The sequence below is a fragment of the Brienomyrus brachyistius genome, chromosome 6, assembly GCF_023856365.1.
Source record: "Brienomyrus brachyistius isolate T26 chromosome 6, BBRACH_0.4, whole genome shotgun sequence".
Taxonomy (NCBI): domain Eukaryota; kingdom Metazoa; phylum Chordata; class Actinopteri; order Osteoglossiformes; family Mormyridae; genus Brienomyrus; species Brienomyrus brachyistius.
The window spans coordinates 3642786-3658658 of NC_064538.1; the positions used below are offsets into that span (position 1 = coordinate 3642786).

Genomic DNA, 15873 nt, shown 5'->3' on the forward strand with positions numbered 1-15873 from the left:
TGCAAGGACATGACAGATTTATCATTCATAAAATGTCACTTAGAACCTCCTCTGAAGGAATGCATCAGGGTCCGGGAAGAAGAGCCGAGAAACATGCAAGTGCTCTGCAGACTGTGACAGCGCAGGTGACGTCACAGGTGACGTCACAGGTCTGGCAGAACCCCAGGCAGCATGTTTATGGGATGGACCTTCTACTTTGACACACAGTCTGCACATTTCAGACGACATCGGATGGACAGTTTAAAAGGGGGTGTGGATAGCAGAAAGAGGACAGTATGTAGTGGAAGTGACATTGGGGACGTCACACACACACACACACACATTCTGCAGAAGCACTAGGAGGCTCGGCCAGGCAGACCAGCAGCTCTGCGGCACTGAAAGAACCCAGCTCTGATGTTCTCTCTCTCTTCATGTCCTCCCGGCTCATGCCACGTACATCACCACCCTCCCTCCTCTCCTCTCATGGAGACCGCACACCACAGCATCCCATAATTCATAGCAGGCCCCTCAAGGTGCTCTCTGCTTGCACCCCCAGACCCACACGCAGCTGGAGACAGGAGAGAGGGCAGAACATTAACCCGCCGGAACGTCAAATGAAATAGAACTGGAAGGTGATACCATCAAACGAAATGGCCCGGATGTGGTACGGTCAAATGAAAACAGCCCTAGGAGGTGGTACATCAAATGAAAACAGCCCTAGGAGGTGGTAGCGTCAAACAAAACAGCCCTGGGAGGTTGTACCGTCAAATGAAACGGCCCCTGGAGATGGTACCATAAAAAGAAACTGCCCCCAAAGGTGGCACCATCAAATGAAACGGCCCCCAGTGGTGGTACCATCAAATGAAACTCCGGGAGGTGGCACTGTCAAAATAAATAACCCCCGGAGGTGGCACCCTCAAACTAAACACCCCCTGAAAGTGGTCCCATGAAATGAAACTGTCCCCAGAGTTGGTACTGTCAAACGAACCGGCTCTCGGAGGTGGTAGTGTCCCTGCCTGGCTCTCTGTAGCTGTACGATGGCGTCTCATTGCCTGCACTTAACTCAACGGGAGATGAAAGACCGCACTGCATCATCACGGGGGAGGCATGCCACTGGGTAGGGGGGGAGGGTGTACCAACACCAACCCCCTGCCAGCCTGTACTTCTTCAAACCTTGGCTCAAACCCTGGAAATGCCGCCTCGTCTGAATGTGCAGTTTTAATTGCCCGTGGCAGGTCGCCCACGGTGGCCGCTGAGAGCGAGGTGCCACTCTGGTTGGCTGCCGGGGCTGCAAGGCGGGGCGTGAGTTCTCCATCTCCGCTTTCGGCCACTGGGCCAGCGGGGGCTGGCGGGCTGCTCGCGTATACCGCTGAGATTTACAGTGCCTTACTTTGCCTGCTAGTTGCAATTCTAGGATTTTTAAGGTGGTGGGTATAAGAGGGGTCATGGATCTTACAGAGGAGCTAGCCTTATCATTAACCAATAATATGTTTTATATTGGTGAGTGACAGACAAGGGGACACTGTGGCGGCCAATCAGCTTTGAGCTGGGACCAATGCCCTTGTGGCCCCACCCTTTTTACACTCCTTTTTCTTTCCCTGGTCATCTGTTGTAGCTTAGTGTTCATTTCCAGAAGACAGCACTCGGAGTCCATACCCCTGCACTATACTCTCAGACCCGGGTGTGGGGGGGTCTATTTCATATTTACTTGAGCTATTTGACTAATAGGTCTCTATTCCTAAAACAAGCTGTGTATAAAGCACTGAGCTTCCAGATATGGTGACCCAGGCTGCTTGTATGCCATCCTAAATAATGTCACGGACTGTGATCCAGTCCTAGGCCCCTGCAGGCCACAATGCGCCACCCCATGGGGAAGGGGAAAGACTGCCAGGCAGCCCATTGTCCACTACTGCTGTGGTCACCTGATTAGGGGCCAGGTCCCGTCTGCCAGCTTGTTCCAAGAAAGAAGCATTTGAAGCATCGGCATTACTCATGGGGGGCCCACTCAGTATTTTCCAGGTTTCTGCTTTTAAATATAAATAAATTTGCATTTATATAATGTAGTTATTAGCCTACATTGGGCATACACACAGCGGCACAGTAACCAGTAAATTAGTTTCTTTTTGCTCATGTATGCAGCAGTCACACTATACAACACGCTATTTATCTGCATAGAGGTCAGCAGCAAGGAAAGCACCATTGAATGGAGCTCCACCGTCTCTGTCATGCTGGGATAATGTTTACTTCCATGAAGGTGACCAGGTGACCAATCAGACAATGAGAAGGTGTAACTATTGTATGAGTAGGGACCAATTAGGGGAGCTTTGGAGTTCAGATTTTCAAAACTGTCCGTTTTCACTCATCCACACTGCAACTCTAAAAACAGTGTTTTGATAAATATATGGCTGTGAGAGTGTTTACAAAGGTCTTGGGGGCTAAAAACTCTGGGGTAGTTTGGACGAAATGCAAAAACTGAGAGTAGCAGTGTGGACATACTCACTTAATGTATCTGTATGGAAAATGATGACACCCTCGATTTGAACCGCTGGTCTTACCCTCACAGGTGACATCGGTGTCACTTGACATGTGCTTGGTGCACCACCTAAACCAGAAGTGGCTTGTCTTGTATTTTGAATGTCCTCCCTGAGTTTGTGAGGGTTTTCCTCCAGCCGCTGCAGTTGTCTGTGTGTTTGGGTTTCCTCCCCTTCAGGATCACTGTGTGAAGCTCACAGCATCCCCCTTTCTTTAATTTCAGCAGGATTCTAGGTTCAACCTGCCAGTCGAGAACATGGAAAATACGCGTCATCCTCCCCGAAATTCACTCATGAACGTTAATCGCAAAAATTCTCCGGACACCAGCTCACTCCTTAACCTGGTTCCTCGGCAGGTTTCTTTCACACTGTCTCCAACCTTCTCCTGTTGATGACGTCCATGACGTGTGACTTACTAGGAGCACAAACAAAAAGGCACAATTCCATCTGAACATCTGGCACCGATGAATCAGAGTTTGTTATGGGGACAGCTTACAGCAACGTGCTAACCAAGCATGACCACTGGCTGTTCTGTATAATGGCTCGATTGATCGTTAGCATAGCTATTTTTGTTAATGGCTGGATTGATAATAAGCAATAGCATCATTACCTAGAGTCCGAAAAAAGCCTGTGGCCTTTGGATATCATGTTTACTGAATGGAGACGGAGAGGTTGAGGGTTGATATGGGACACAGCTATGCAGGTTTGAAGCAGAGGAAGCTTCTTTATACTGGACCCGTGTTTATGTCCAGTGAAGTAGCCCAGCCCCTCATTCCTGTTTCGCAAAGGCACAAAACACTGTCTGTACCGCGGTCTCCAATCGATTTATGGATGCAGTGCAGTAAATCGGGGCCTCTAATGGCCATCGTAAAGTCCCACAGAGGAAAGGCAGGACAGCCCAAGGCTACAGCTTACTGCAGATCACCGTCCTGCGTCCTCAGTAGCAGCACCTGTAATTACAGTCATCGCCCTGATTTGCTTAGTTGATAATGGGGACATGGCTGCAGTTCAGTTTCACGTTGAGCGCGGTCTTGCAGAGATGATGGGAAATGACTCTCGGGCCGGGCTGTTCGTCTCGGTCTCGTTCTCGTGACAATGTGTCCAGCAGAGGCACCGCTGCACATATCGATCCATCCCTGACAGCGACCGCTGATCTGCAAGGCCCTTCCTTCTTTCATGTAATGACTCGGCCAGGCTCTCTTCATTCTGTGAGAGCCATTTTCTCGTGGGGTTAGACGTTTCCCAGCAGAGCTGGCGCATTAGGTTTGTTTGTATTTGGAATTTTTGGGTTATGTAGGGGTGTGATGGCGTCCTCTTCCTGCTATCCACATCCCCTTATATACTGTCCTCTTCCTGCTATCCACACCCCCTTATATACTGTCCTCTTCCTGCTATCCACATCCCCTTATATACTGTCCTCTTCCTGCTATCCACACCCCCTTGTATACTGTCCTCTTCCTGCTATCCACATCCCCTTATATACTGTCCTCTTCCTGCTATCCACACCCCCTTATATACTGTCCTCTTCCTGCTATCCACATCCCCTTATATACTGTCCTCTTCCTGCTATCCACACCCCCTTGTATACTGTCCTCTTCCTGCTATCCACATCCCCTTATATACTGTCCTCTTCCTGCTATCCACACCCCCTTGTATACTGTCCTCTTCCTGCTATCCACATCCCCTTATATACTGTCCTCTTTCTGCTATCCACATCCCCTTATATACTGTCTCCTTCCTGCTATCCACACCCCCTTATATACTGTTCTCTTTCTGTTATCCACACCCCCTTATATACTGTCTCCTTCCTGCTATCCACACCCCCTTATATACTGTCCTCTTTCTGCTATCCACGCCCCCTTATATACTGTCTCCTTCCTGCTATCCACGCCCCCTTATATACTTTCCTTTCTGCTATCCACATCCCCTTATATACTCTTTCTTATCACCCCCATCCCCCCCCCTACTTTTCCATTTACAGCATGCTGTCATTCAGCTCTCACCACGGTTCCTCTCCACTCCTTCCATAAGCACTTGCAGGCACCTCATTCACAGCCGCATTTCCACAGCCCAGTCTGGCCGAGTGTGTGAGACTGGAGGTGGTGCTACTGTATGCACGTCTGGCCAGGTTGGACTGGTCGCCCACCCAACTGCACAGAGTCACTCGATCTGAGAGTTGTAGCTCCCCATGACTCTGCCAGTGAGTCACTGCATATTAAATAGTAAGTAGATAATTGAGAGCAGGGAAGAAGGAAGGATAATTGGCTGCCTATATTATACACTTTTCACTTGTCATCACAGTGTGGCCTCCCTGATTCTCATCGAGATTCACTGCTCCTCGATTATCCACATTAAAGAGACAATAAGTCATGAAATGCAGGAGACGTGGGCCGCGAGGTGACAGCTCGCAAAGGGATGCGCTTCTTTTTAAAATAGTGCAAAAATATGCCTGTACGTTGTCGGATTAATGATCAACCCTGCTGGAACCTTTAATGAGCTACAAAGGTGTTCGTCTAAGCAAAGTGACAAATTTTACTGCGGTAAAATATTCACACGATGCCCATTGTTCTAGTAATCAGTTCTTGCCATGCCAGAATCTGCCTTTTATTCTGAGATTGAATGGTTGCTTGTAAAATTATTGTACATTGTTTTCTCCTGTTTGCTGTATGTTTTTTGTAAAATTGCTCAATACTCCCCCTTCAGGATTAATAAAATATGAAAATGATTGATATTAAATGCGTTGCTGTAGTGCCAGGGGGCGCTGCAGAGGTTGATGAATGTGACACGGCTGAGGAGCAGGCTGCCAACTTCGGCATCCATCTTTTCCAAGTGGAAGTCTCTGTTTGGCGGACAAAGGATGCAATGGAAGAAAATTAAATTTGCTCCTCATCGATTCCCTTCCTGAGATCAATCTCGGTGTCTTGTCGACGGGTGAATGGGTTCCTTGAAGAGCCCATTCTTCTCCCGTCGTGGCGAGTGTCCCCGTCAGCTTACGCCGACCGAGCTGAGCTGGCGTTTCACTGCTGCAGATCGATTGCGGGACATGGGTAAGTATATAAACTCCTATAATATAAGGACAATTAGGCTAATTAAGCGATTGCTGATAAATGGGCAGGATGGGGCCCACTGGCAGGAGGTGTGATTGAACTGCAGAGGGACGGCCAGTGGTGCTGCCTTCTGTGAGTCTCTGAGTGCAGGAAAGGTTGGTGTTTGTGCATTTCTCAGCTGGTCACTGTGTATCACGCCATCCAGGCTGTCCTCCTTTAGGAGGAGGGAAGGCACACGTCCGCAGCAGCGGGGTGTAGGAGGCCAATTGGGGGCCGTCGCTGTGTCTTTACGGAGGCGTGGATCCATCTGCAGGGGTGTGTGAAGGGAAAGCAAGGTGCAGTTAATCTCTGGCTACAGGCCTGCTCAGGCAAGATGGCGGCTGTCTCACACGGCTCTTTCTGGAGCTCTTTGGCGTTTAACTCCTTGTGCCATTGATGGGCTCATTGTGTGCACAAATGCTCAGACTCTCTCTCTCTCACACACGCACACATTTGCGTGAATGCACATGCACTGTTCGTTGATTGACACACCCCGTTGACGCAGTGATGTCTCCTGGCTGGACCGTTTAGCATTCTTGTCCTATTAGCCGTTGTATATATTGACATTGCACGTTGACGGACCGTTTCAAATGGATTGTTCTTGGGTTGTGCTGCTGCTTATTGTTGACACAAAGCTTCATGGCATTAGTTAGCTGGTGTGTGTGTGTGTGTGTGTGTGTGTGAGAGAGAGAGAGAGAGAGAGAGAGAGAGAGAGAACCTAAGAGCTCAGTATTGCCTTTTCGAAAGCCGACTTGCACCGTAAGACCTTTGATATTGTGATATTCAGGCAGAACGAAATTATTTCTCTTGAGGCAGCATGAAGCTGAGAGTGTGCCAGAATCATTAATAAAGTGTGACAGTGAAGGTCATTCTCAGACTATCAGGTAGCACCCAAGCTCAGCGTCTTTCGGCAGCTGGACCAGCTCCAGCACCTGGGGTAAAGGCGGCCCTCTTTCCACTCCCAGCCTCGCCTTGCATTTCTGCTCCCTGGCTCGCCATTGATGGAAGACCATGGTGGATCAGACCCGCTTCATCCCCAGGGTGCTCCACTGGTACCGCCAGGGGTCCCCCCGCCAACCCGGGCACAGGGCCCGGCTCTTACCGAAAAGCCTCATGCGCCCCCGCTTCTCCCGTCCCCCTGGCGGACAGTCGGCTGTCTGTTTTTAATGCGGCGTAAACATCATACGTTCGCCAGCTAAATGCTTTTAATTAGCGTGCCCCTGCAGACCCCATTAGCGCCTTTGTCTTCATTAGTGCCCCTGGCAGGTCCACAGCTGGATGGCTTCCCGGTGCCGATTCAGTGATTTCAGGCGTTGGCGGCGCTGCTACTGCTGGACTTTGGTGGTAGTTACTTCGGATCCCCAGCAGGGTGCGCCCTCTTGCAGTTTCCCCACAGAGCTGCGAGATAATGAGCACATATATTATTACTCATTATAATTACTGTACACACCACAGCCTGTAAGGACACTGTACATCAAAGGATACTTACCGCTAAAGTGTTATTTAAATGTTATTTCCACATGGGTATTAGCAGAATTTTAAGTTTACAAATATTTTGCCACAGAAGCAAAGGTTTGTTTTTATAACTAACACTGCGCTCAGAGGGGCATAGTGAAAGATTCGTGATGTGTTTAGGCATGAATACAGTGTGTCGTTGTTTTGTTCAGTTGTCAGCCCGTGTTTAGTTTACCCTTCATTATTATTTTACATTTTACCCTTTTACATAGCTGGATATTTTTACCAGAATAATTTCAGTTCGGTCCCTAGCATACTGTATCAGTGCTGCATCAAATCCCTTGGTGGGATTTGAACATACAGCCTTCTGGCTTCAGGTTCCTGCCCTTAAATCTCTTTGCTTACCCGCCGATTTAACAAACCACAGAAACGCAGACAAATTGTCCCAGGCTTGTCAGTCTTGTGTAATCAGGCACTGGGGGGGTCGTACGAGGGATTACCCCTCCTGTAAGAGGACTCTGCCTCCCAAAGCAAACAAGCCATCAATGACTAGTCTGTAGAGGCATATCACCAGCCAAGCTTTAAGTGCTTTGTCTCATTGTGTTGTTGATTTAGCTTTCAATTCTGTCATTCTGTTTTGTAGAACATCAAAGGAAGTGCTTAAACAGTTACCAGGTAATAAGCACTCTTTGTATACTTACTATATTCTTTTGTAAGCCATATTACTGAGATTATTATGATTGCTTTTAATATTTCAACAGTTTATGGTATTTCATAAATAAGTCATTTTTTATGCCTGCGGGTTGCAGATTAATAACCAGTTAAACCCCACAGTTATTTGATAGCAAGGCAGTCTGTTTGAAAGAAGACATTCCACTCCCCATGTGAAGTATCCCTAGTCATGTGATCTGTGCCTGTGTTGCTGATTCGTGGAGAGCAGTAAGGAGTCCCAGAGCTATTAGACGATTCGTTGATTTCCATATAAATGAGCACAAAGGCTGGCTGAATGAGTATAAACGGTCATGAGGTTAACCGATGCTTTGAATTTAACACTGCTGCTTTCAGTTTCTATTGTTTCAGGAAGCTTGTAGCATAGCGATCACAGCTAATACACCTGTGACTAAAACATCTCGTCCTTGAGAAAATAATTTAACTCTGAATTGCTTCTCTTTCATTATATATTGCTAATAGATGCAACACGCGCTTGTTACAGACCGGATATTGTTATAAGTTGGATAATCGTGTCTTTACATAAAAAAAAAGTCTTATTTTCTTGTCGCTTACCTCATGCCTGTGTGAGTATAAGTGTAAGGTCATGGTGGGCGGGGACAGCCACTGCACTAAGCCACCTGATTGGTAGCCGAGCCCCACCTGATGCTCTCAGACACCTCAAAGACTTTGTCCCTGATTGTGCATGCTGATCACCCTACGCTCTTCTGCTTCAGCTCAACACAATGACAGGTAGTGAGAGAGTGAAGTGAGCTGAGATCTGACAAGAGCTTCTTACAATGAAGTGTCCGAGTATTCTTTGAGGACTAGTCACGCTTTATATATATATTTATATATATATCCAGCAAATGTGGCCAGTGGAGCCCACACAGGGCAGACAGGAGAGCTGTAGGTGGCTAAAGAGCCGGATTTGCAGTGTGAAGCTTCTCACCTCCGGAGGCAAACTCACGCTGAGCCCTTAAGTACTTAGATAATCAAAATATATTAAACCGTACATTAGGGAAGCACATTGAAAGTCAAGGATGCCTGAAAATGATACGTATGTAAAAGTAGTGTCTAAAAATTGTAACGCAAAGCTATAAACCTTTAGTGCTGGTGATAAAGTTAACCTCGCATACTCGATGGCATAATTACAATTATTATTTTGGCTCCAAACCTCTTTCTTAAAGTCCCACAGTCAGTCTGAGTGAGAGTCATCCTGGTCGGCCATCTGCTGAATGCGGGATGTCCGAGCTACAGACCGCTCCACGCACGGTGCCGTCAGCCTGTCCGCATTGCCGGCACCTAGCAGGAACCGTCTGTGGTCTACATCCTTCTCCTGTCAGTCTCTGTATTTATGGACAGACAGGTTTTCGTGCCCTGTGGTGAAACATTTTTTTCCCATCCTATGTTTTGCAAAAGCCTAAAAAAATGCTCCTTTAAGAATTGTAGTTCCTGAAGTTCGTTTTGTCGTTGTCAGCTTTCGTTTGTTTGAGTTCTGGAGGCGCATGGATTGGTTGGATTGGAAGAGGACACAGTGGGATGTCCCCTCCCCATGCGTGTAACTAAACAGTACATGTGAGCACGCGCGTGTGTTTGGGTAGTAGGGGGGGTGGGGGGGGGGGGGGAGCGTCCACTAGGGCCAGCTCCTCCCCCTGAGAGAGAGAGAGAGAGAGAGAGAGAGCTGGGGGGAGGGGTGAAATGGATACAGCAGGGCAAACCTGTGGGAGCCTCCTGGAGCAGGTACACTAGCGAGAGGCGGAGGCGGGAGAAACGACGGCTTTCTCTTTATAAAACCCGCCGTCTGACGCCGACTGTGGAGCCCTCGGCCGTCTCTGCCGCGTGGGGTATGAAGTCGGACCGAGAGGAGGGCCGGCCGGGTGAGTGTGCGGCCTGGGTCCGGGTTCCTTCCGGGCCTGGGCTTGGGGGGAACCGGTGAGACCTTTGTACAGGTAACCTTCGCTGGAAGAGTGAGATCAATGGAGCTGTTTTTCCAGGGGTAATTGGCTCCCTGTGGAGGCCAATAAAGTGCCAATGCTGCTTTTAAAGGGAGGGGTCTGGGGGGGGGGGGGGTTACAAAATACGTGTGAGAATCAGGTGGCACAACCTGCCCTTGGTGTCAAGCTTAGGAATAATTGGTTTAAAAAGGAAATGCATTTTGTCTGGAATGTGTCAGCTTTCCTTGAATTTCCAGTAATGATCACTGGCCAGGTTGAATTCCCGTGCACCTAACGAGGACCAAAACCAGGGAATCCACAGAAACGGCATCGTTATCCCCCCCCCAGACGTGTCAGCTGCATATGTGCTGCACGTCAGCTGCATGTCTGCTCACATCTGCAAAGCGCTCCTGCACGCAGCTGCACCTGCGTCGCCCCAGCCTTGCATGCAGAAGCGTGCGTTTGCCTGTGCTCTTAGGTTACAGCTTGGCTCCTCGCGATGTCATGGGTCCCTCATGTGAGAACTAGGCAAAAATGGGACTTAAAAGCAGAAAGTCATGCATTGTGAAAGCATCATACCCTCTTCATGCTGCTCGCGTGCCTTTCCCTCTCGTTACTAATAGTTACACCGAACCTCGGGTAAGACTTCTTTTTTAAGCTCCGCCCATAACTATTCTTTTTTTAAATTTTAGCGTCATGTAAAGGTGCTGCCTCAGACTTTTGACTTTATGTGATTCTTCCTGCGAGGGGGTGGCGGGGGGGGGGGGGGGGGGGGTCTCACTCACAGGGAGCTCACTTTAAACTCTTACTACCCTATCACAGTTCAATAACAGCTGACACTTTTCACTTGCTGTGTATTTTGTTCACTTCTAAATGGCAAAACAAAACTGCCGCTTCTTCCTGCTCGCCGTCATTTGCCCTGCGTCCTGTGCATGTTTCGCGGCACCATTTTTGGAATCCACTCCATTCCTCTCGAGTGCCATCTTCACGTTTTGTTCCTGCGGCCTCAGTTTCTCCATGTGGATCCGTCTGAAATCCACGATTGGTGTTGGAGCAGGTCACGACATTGCTGTGGGGGTGTGGTGCATATCAACATGAGCACCCTCGAAGCAAGACCGGATCCCGTTCTGCTAGGTTTGTGGTTATGCTGTTCTCCTGCTTTCTGCAGTTTTATGGAAAAGTGTATGCAACCCATTACAGCGCTAAACAGCCCCAAACAAACAAGTAAAAATCGCTCACCACTGTGCCAAAATTTCAAAGAACACTCCAACCCTGTGAAGTGCTTCAGAAAGCATGCAGTGCCATTGTTTTCACAGCTACATTCAAGAGTCATTAGTAGGGCAGGGATTGGTTGGTTTTGTGCCCTTTGGGAATTTCTCCCTGTCGTACGGGAATGACTGTTTACGTAGACCTAAACCGTCAGTGTGGTGTAGCAACTCCTTGTTTGGAGATGTCACCATCCAGCATGGTTTCTCTGGCTGACAAGTAGGTTATATTGCCGATCAGAATCATCGTTCAGTATAACGTAACCCATATACACAAAATAGGTGCTTTTTTTTAACATTTCTTCCCCATTCTTCCCTTAAAGGATGTGAGAGTTGGTCAGAAAGTTTCAGCCTGACATTATGCTGCCGCACTACACTGACAAACACTGCGTGCAGTTTGTTTACACTTGGCACTGTATTTATGCTTTGCAGCGCTCTGTCGACTCTCTCTGCCCTACTTTGAATGGACTGACAATGACCGGGGTTTTCGTAACATTTTGCATGGCACTTCTCTTTAAAACCCAAATGCGATTTGAAGCAGGACGAGGAGGCATTTTCTGAGTCAGAGGGGACTTTATCCCCAAGGTGAATGGCGGAGATCAGGACTTCAGATGCACCACATACAAACATGGCTCTCATTTTAGTCACGTGTGCTTTTTGGTAATCTCTCTATCAGACGATTCACCCGTGTTTTGGGTTCAGCGTAACAGAGAATATTGAAAGCAAACCTGCTGTAGCGTAAGCACAGTATTAAACAGCTTGTTGTAAAGGAGGATGTTTCCACTGGTAAACAAACCTGCTTCCACATTACAGCAACCCCAGAACTTAGAGCTTAGAACTTAGTGCTCCAGAGAACCAAACTGCTGGGACCTGCAGATAGAAATCTGCCCTGGAAGGTCTTCTGGACGTCATGAGGGCCCGAGAGCTCTGGAGTCTTGTTTTGAAGACCTGCGCTCTATGTATCTGAGTCAGCATGAAGTAGACCCCCCCCCCCCCAAAAGACTACAGTCTGCCGAGTCAGGGCTGTGGTGGCCAAACCGGTCAGGGCTCTGTGTCAGGTGACAGTGTGGCCATGCCATGTTATTATCGTCTGACGCCACCTGGGATCCTCGACCGTGCCAGAGTAACAGTACGGACTGGCGTTCCCATCTCTGCACGCGAGAAGCCTGTTACGAGCATAAATTATCGGGCACAGTCTGGCTGCAGACAAATCACTGCTGACGGTAGTAACTGTGTCCATTAACCCTCAGAGTCCACTTCCACAGATAGCACTTCCTGTTTTCAGTTCATAATTTATTCTTTATCTCGATACTCGTCAGGGGAGCTATTAGTGGGGAATGAGTCGTTTCAGCCGAAAATCTGGCCCTTCACTGAAGTGAAGTTTCAGAAAATGTTCTCTGTATGTTTATCCCTGTGTAATGAAAACATATTTAACTCTGTACGTTTTTGGTTGAAATGCCCAGAAATACTGCTGCCATGCCCAGAAATTGTCTGAAATAAAGAGGTTATATTCTGTATATTATTCATTACTAGTAGTATCACACATGGCGATGTATTGATGCATTCCCGATAACTTGAAATGTGAAAATTGCCAACCACCAACTTAAAAACTTAATATAGAACAGCTGAATGGAATGGATTCGTAATGCAGATTTACACAAGAGAATGGTAATTTTGCTCGCATTTGATGCTAAAATAACACACCAATTCTTAGACATGCTACCAGGAATTAGCACACAATAAATCATGATGTACACCATGTAAATAGTAAATAAGTGTGTCTTTGGTTTTGTGTCACCGTCGCTCCCCAAACCCTCTATCGAGCTGAACCTTCCGCAGTGGAAAACCAACGTGAGCTGGAACCGTGCTGTAGCCAGTCTCTCCTCGCGGTACGGCTCGGGTCCTGTATGCCAGCACCGTACGTAAAACTCACAGAGCCGCCTGAAAGCTACGTTGTCTCACAGCAGCTGGAGGCCTGACCCGGACAGGATTGTTGTCCACAAGCCCCACTCTTTGTACCCAACCAGCGTCAACCCCCCTCTGTGGCTGCCCCCCTCCCAGGGTGGGATTGAGTCATCCACTTCAGTGGGGATGATTAGCAGTGCGACTACGACGTGGGCCTGTAATTAGCTCAGTAAGTGTCAGCAGCACCAGCTCCTCCCCACCGCCGTGACGCAGCTGTGGGAAACCGGCTCCTCTCCCCATCGCTCTCGGCCCCCACAGTATGACATTATGGAGGCTGAACCTGTTAGAGGGCAGCTAAGGTGGGGGGGGGGGGGGGGCTGCTTTTGATTGTCAGGGGTGACTCAGCACTGGTGACTGGTGTGCAGTAGGAAAGATCTGGAAGTGCCAGTGGATGGAAATTCACTGCGAATCAGACGTTGTTTTTTCAATCCGCCCTACCCCAAGATAAATACTGATTGATGTGGTAAGGTTTTTGATGCAAAATAAGCTATGGTCACATCATTGTTTCTCTCTGCAGACTCAGATGCATAATTGAAATTCTATGTATATACAAAAAAAAAAGCAAAATCCACATGGATGAAATACACAACAGGAGAATCGTTCTGTGTAGGCCACACCCCTAAGGCTGACTCTACATGTGTGCTGTTACCTTACACACTTGTGTATTAGGTGCACTATGTTTTCATCTGTAAGAAATGTTGCACTCAGTTCTGCACATGTGCTTTCATCCTTAGCTGGAGATGTTGTGAGCTCCCGACTGCATCATGCTAACCGATAGCTTACTGCTCTCTGTCCATCATGCTAACCGATAGCTTACTGCTTGCTGTCCATCATGCTAACCCATAGCTTACTGCTTGCTGTCCATCATGCTAACCCATAGCTTACTGCTCTCTGTCCATCATGCTAACCCATAGCTTACTGCTCGCTGTCCATCATGCTAACCCATAGCTTACTGCTCGCTGACCATCATGCTAACCCATAGCTTACTGCTCTCTGTCCATCATGCTAACCCATAGCTTACTGCTTGCTGTCCATCATGCTAACCCATAGCTTACTGCTCGCTGACCATCATGCTAACCCATAGCTTACTGCTCGCTGACCATCATGCTAACCCATAGCTTACTGCTCTCTGTCCATCATGCTAACCGATAGCTTACTGCTTGCTGTCCATCATGCTAACCCATAGCTTACTGCTCGCTGACCATCATGCTAACCCATAGCTTACTGCTCGCTGACCATCATGCTAACCCATAGCTTACTGCTCTCTGTCCATCATGCTAACCCATAGCTTACTGCTCTCTGTCCATCATGCTAACCCATAGCTTACTGCTCTCTGTCCATCATGCTAACCCATAGCTTACTGCTCGCTGACCATCATGCTAACCCATAGCTTACTGCTCTCTGTCCATCATGCTAACCCATAGCTTACTGCTCGCTGACCATCATGCTAACCCATAGCTTACTGCTCTCTGTCCATCATGCTAACCCATAGCTTACTGCTCTCTGTCCATCATGCTAACCCATAGCTTACTGCTCTCTGTCCATCATGCTAACCCATAGCTTACTGCTCGCTGTCCATCATGCTAACCCATAGCTTACTGCTCGCTGACCATCATGCTAACCCATAGCTTACTGCTCTCTTTCCATCATGCTAACCCATAGCTTACTGCTCTCTTTCCATTGTGCTAACCTGCTTCTTACAACCATGAGAGATGTGTGTGTAAAATTTAATCTTAAATTAGAGATTGCATTTAGCTACTATAACTCCTCTGTTTAGGTGTCCGTTCTCTTAAAGAACCAGATAACAAAGAAATATCCAAAACTTCCACCTTAAAGCTGAAACTGTTGTTGACATGGTCTGACATACTAGTTAGGGGATTTTTGGTGTTTTTAGAATTTTCTCAGATTTGTGCTTCTGTGAGTTTGTCTTTACTGTACTGTTAGATACAAAAGGTTTTCACTTGATTGGTTTATTATTATAATTTTTTTTAGAATCTTGTGGATGACGGGATTTTTCTCTTTGTGTTCCCCTCTCTGAACTATCAATGACTTTGTGAAATTCGCTTTGATCCGATGTCTTGACTGCCGGGGCCTGTGAGTCATTTCCGCAAATCAGGTGTAAAGTGCTGCTCTTGCCAAGGATTGTGTCATTACCTGTGTTTGGCCCGGCACCATTGCTCACTCCCTCGTTTGGTAAATGAGGGTCCCATCAGTGTCAACAGTGGTCAGCGTATGTTCCCAGTATGTGGATGGCTCTGTACATTTAAACTCGCATTTTGTGAATTTGTTCATGCAGGATGTACGCCCAGTAAAAGATTTTTATCATCGTGGCATCTTCCAGCGATTTTTCTTCCCCGCTCCATCTGCTGATGGGGTGTTATTAAAGTGCCATTTTTTTTATATTCACTTTAAAAAAATCCTTTCCTACATAATGACAGTTCTGGCATCATGGCACCTTTCATTTTTGCCCTGCACTCTCTGCAAGGCCAGTGTGTCCTCCCCAAGGCCCCCATTATGTTAATTGCTCTGTGTTTCTATCAGTGCACAGAAACAGAGACTGTGGCAGTCCGTGTTTGTGGACGTTCTAGATAGTGGTTTCCTGTCACCGTCGGGTCACTGGTTGGCTGTCTCCATATCCCACTGCAACCCACGGTTACCCAGTACGGCTCAACGGCTAAATCGTGAAAAATATGGACGCTAGCAAAACTTCCCTGCCAGCTTAATTGTTCCAAAACGTACTGGGTGGTTTCAGAACAACCAGCGAATAGAGCATTTCCTCAGTGGAAACTTGATGTACTGGTGATACTGGTTACCATGTGCTGGCCTAAAGCAAGAAGCTATTTTTGAATTCCTACTGGGTCTATCATTGAACATAAATTTCTCACTGCGCGCTACAGCAGCTGTGATGCTGCATCTTTTCATATTGCGTTTACAAAGTGAACGCTAT

At 47.6% G+C, this 15873-nt stretch overlaps 1 protein-coding gene across 1 annotated transcript in view; it reads left to right on the forward strand.

Annotated features, from left to right (window-relative positions):
* Positions 1 to 15873, forward strand: part of kazna (kazrin, periplakin interacting protein a) — a 192746-nt gene that overhangs the window by 141464 nt on the left and 35409 nt on the right. The gene's annotated exons all lie outside the window — the stretch shown is intronic.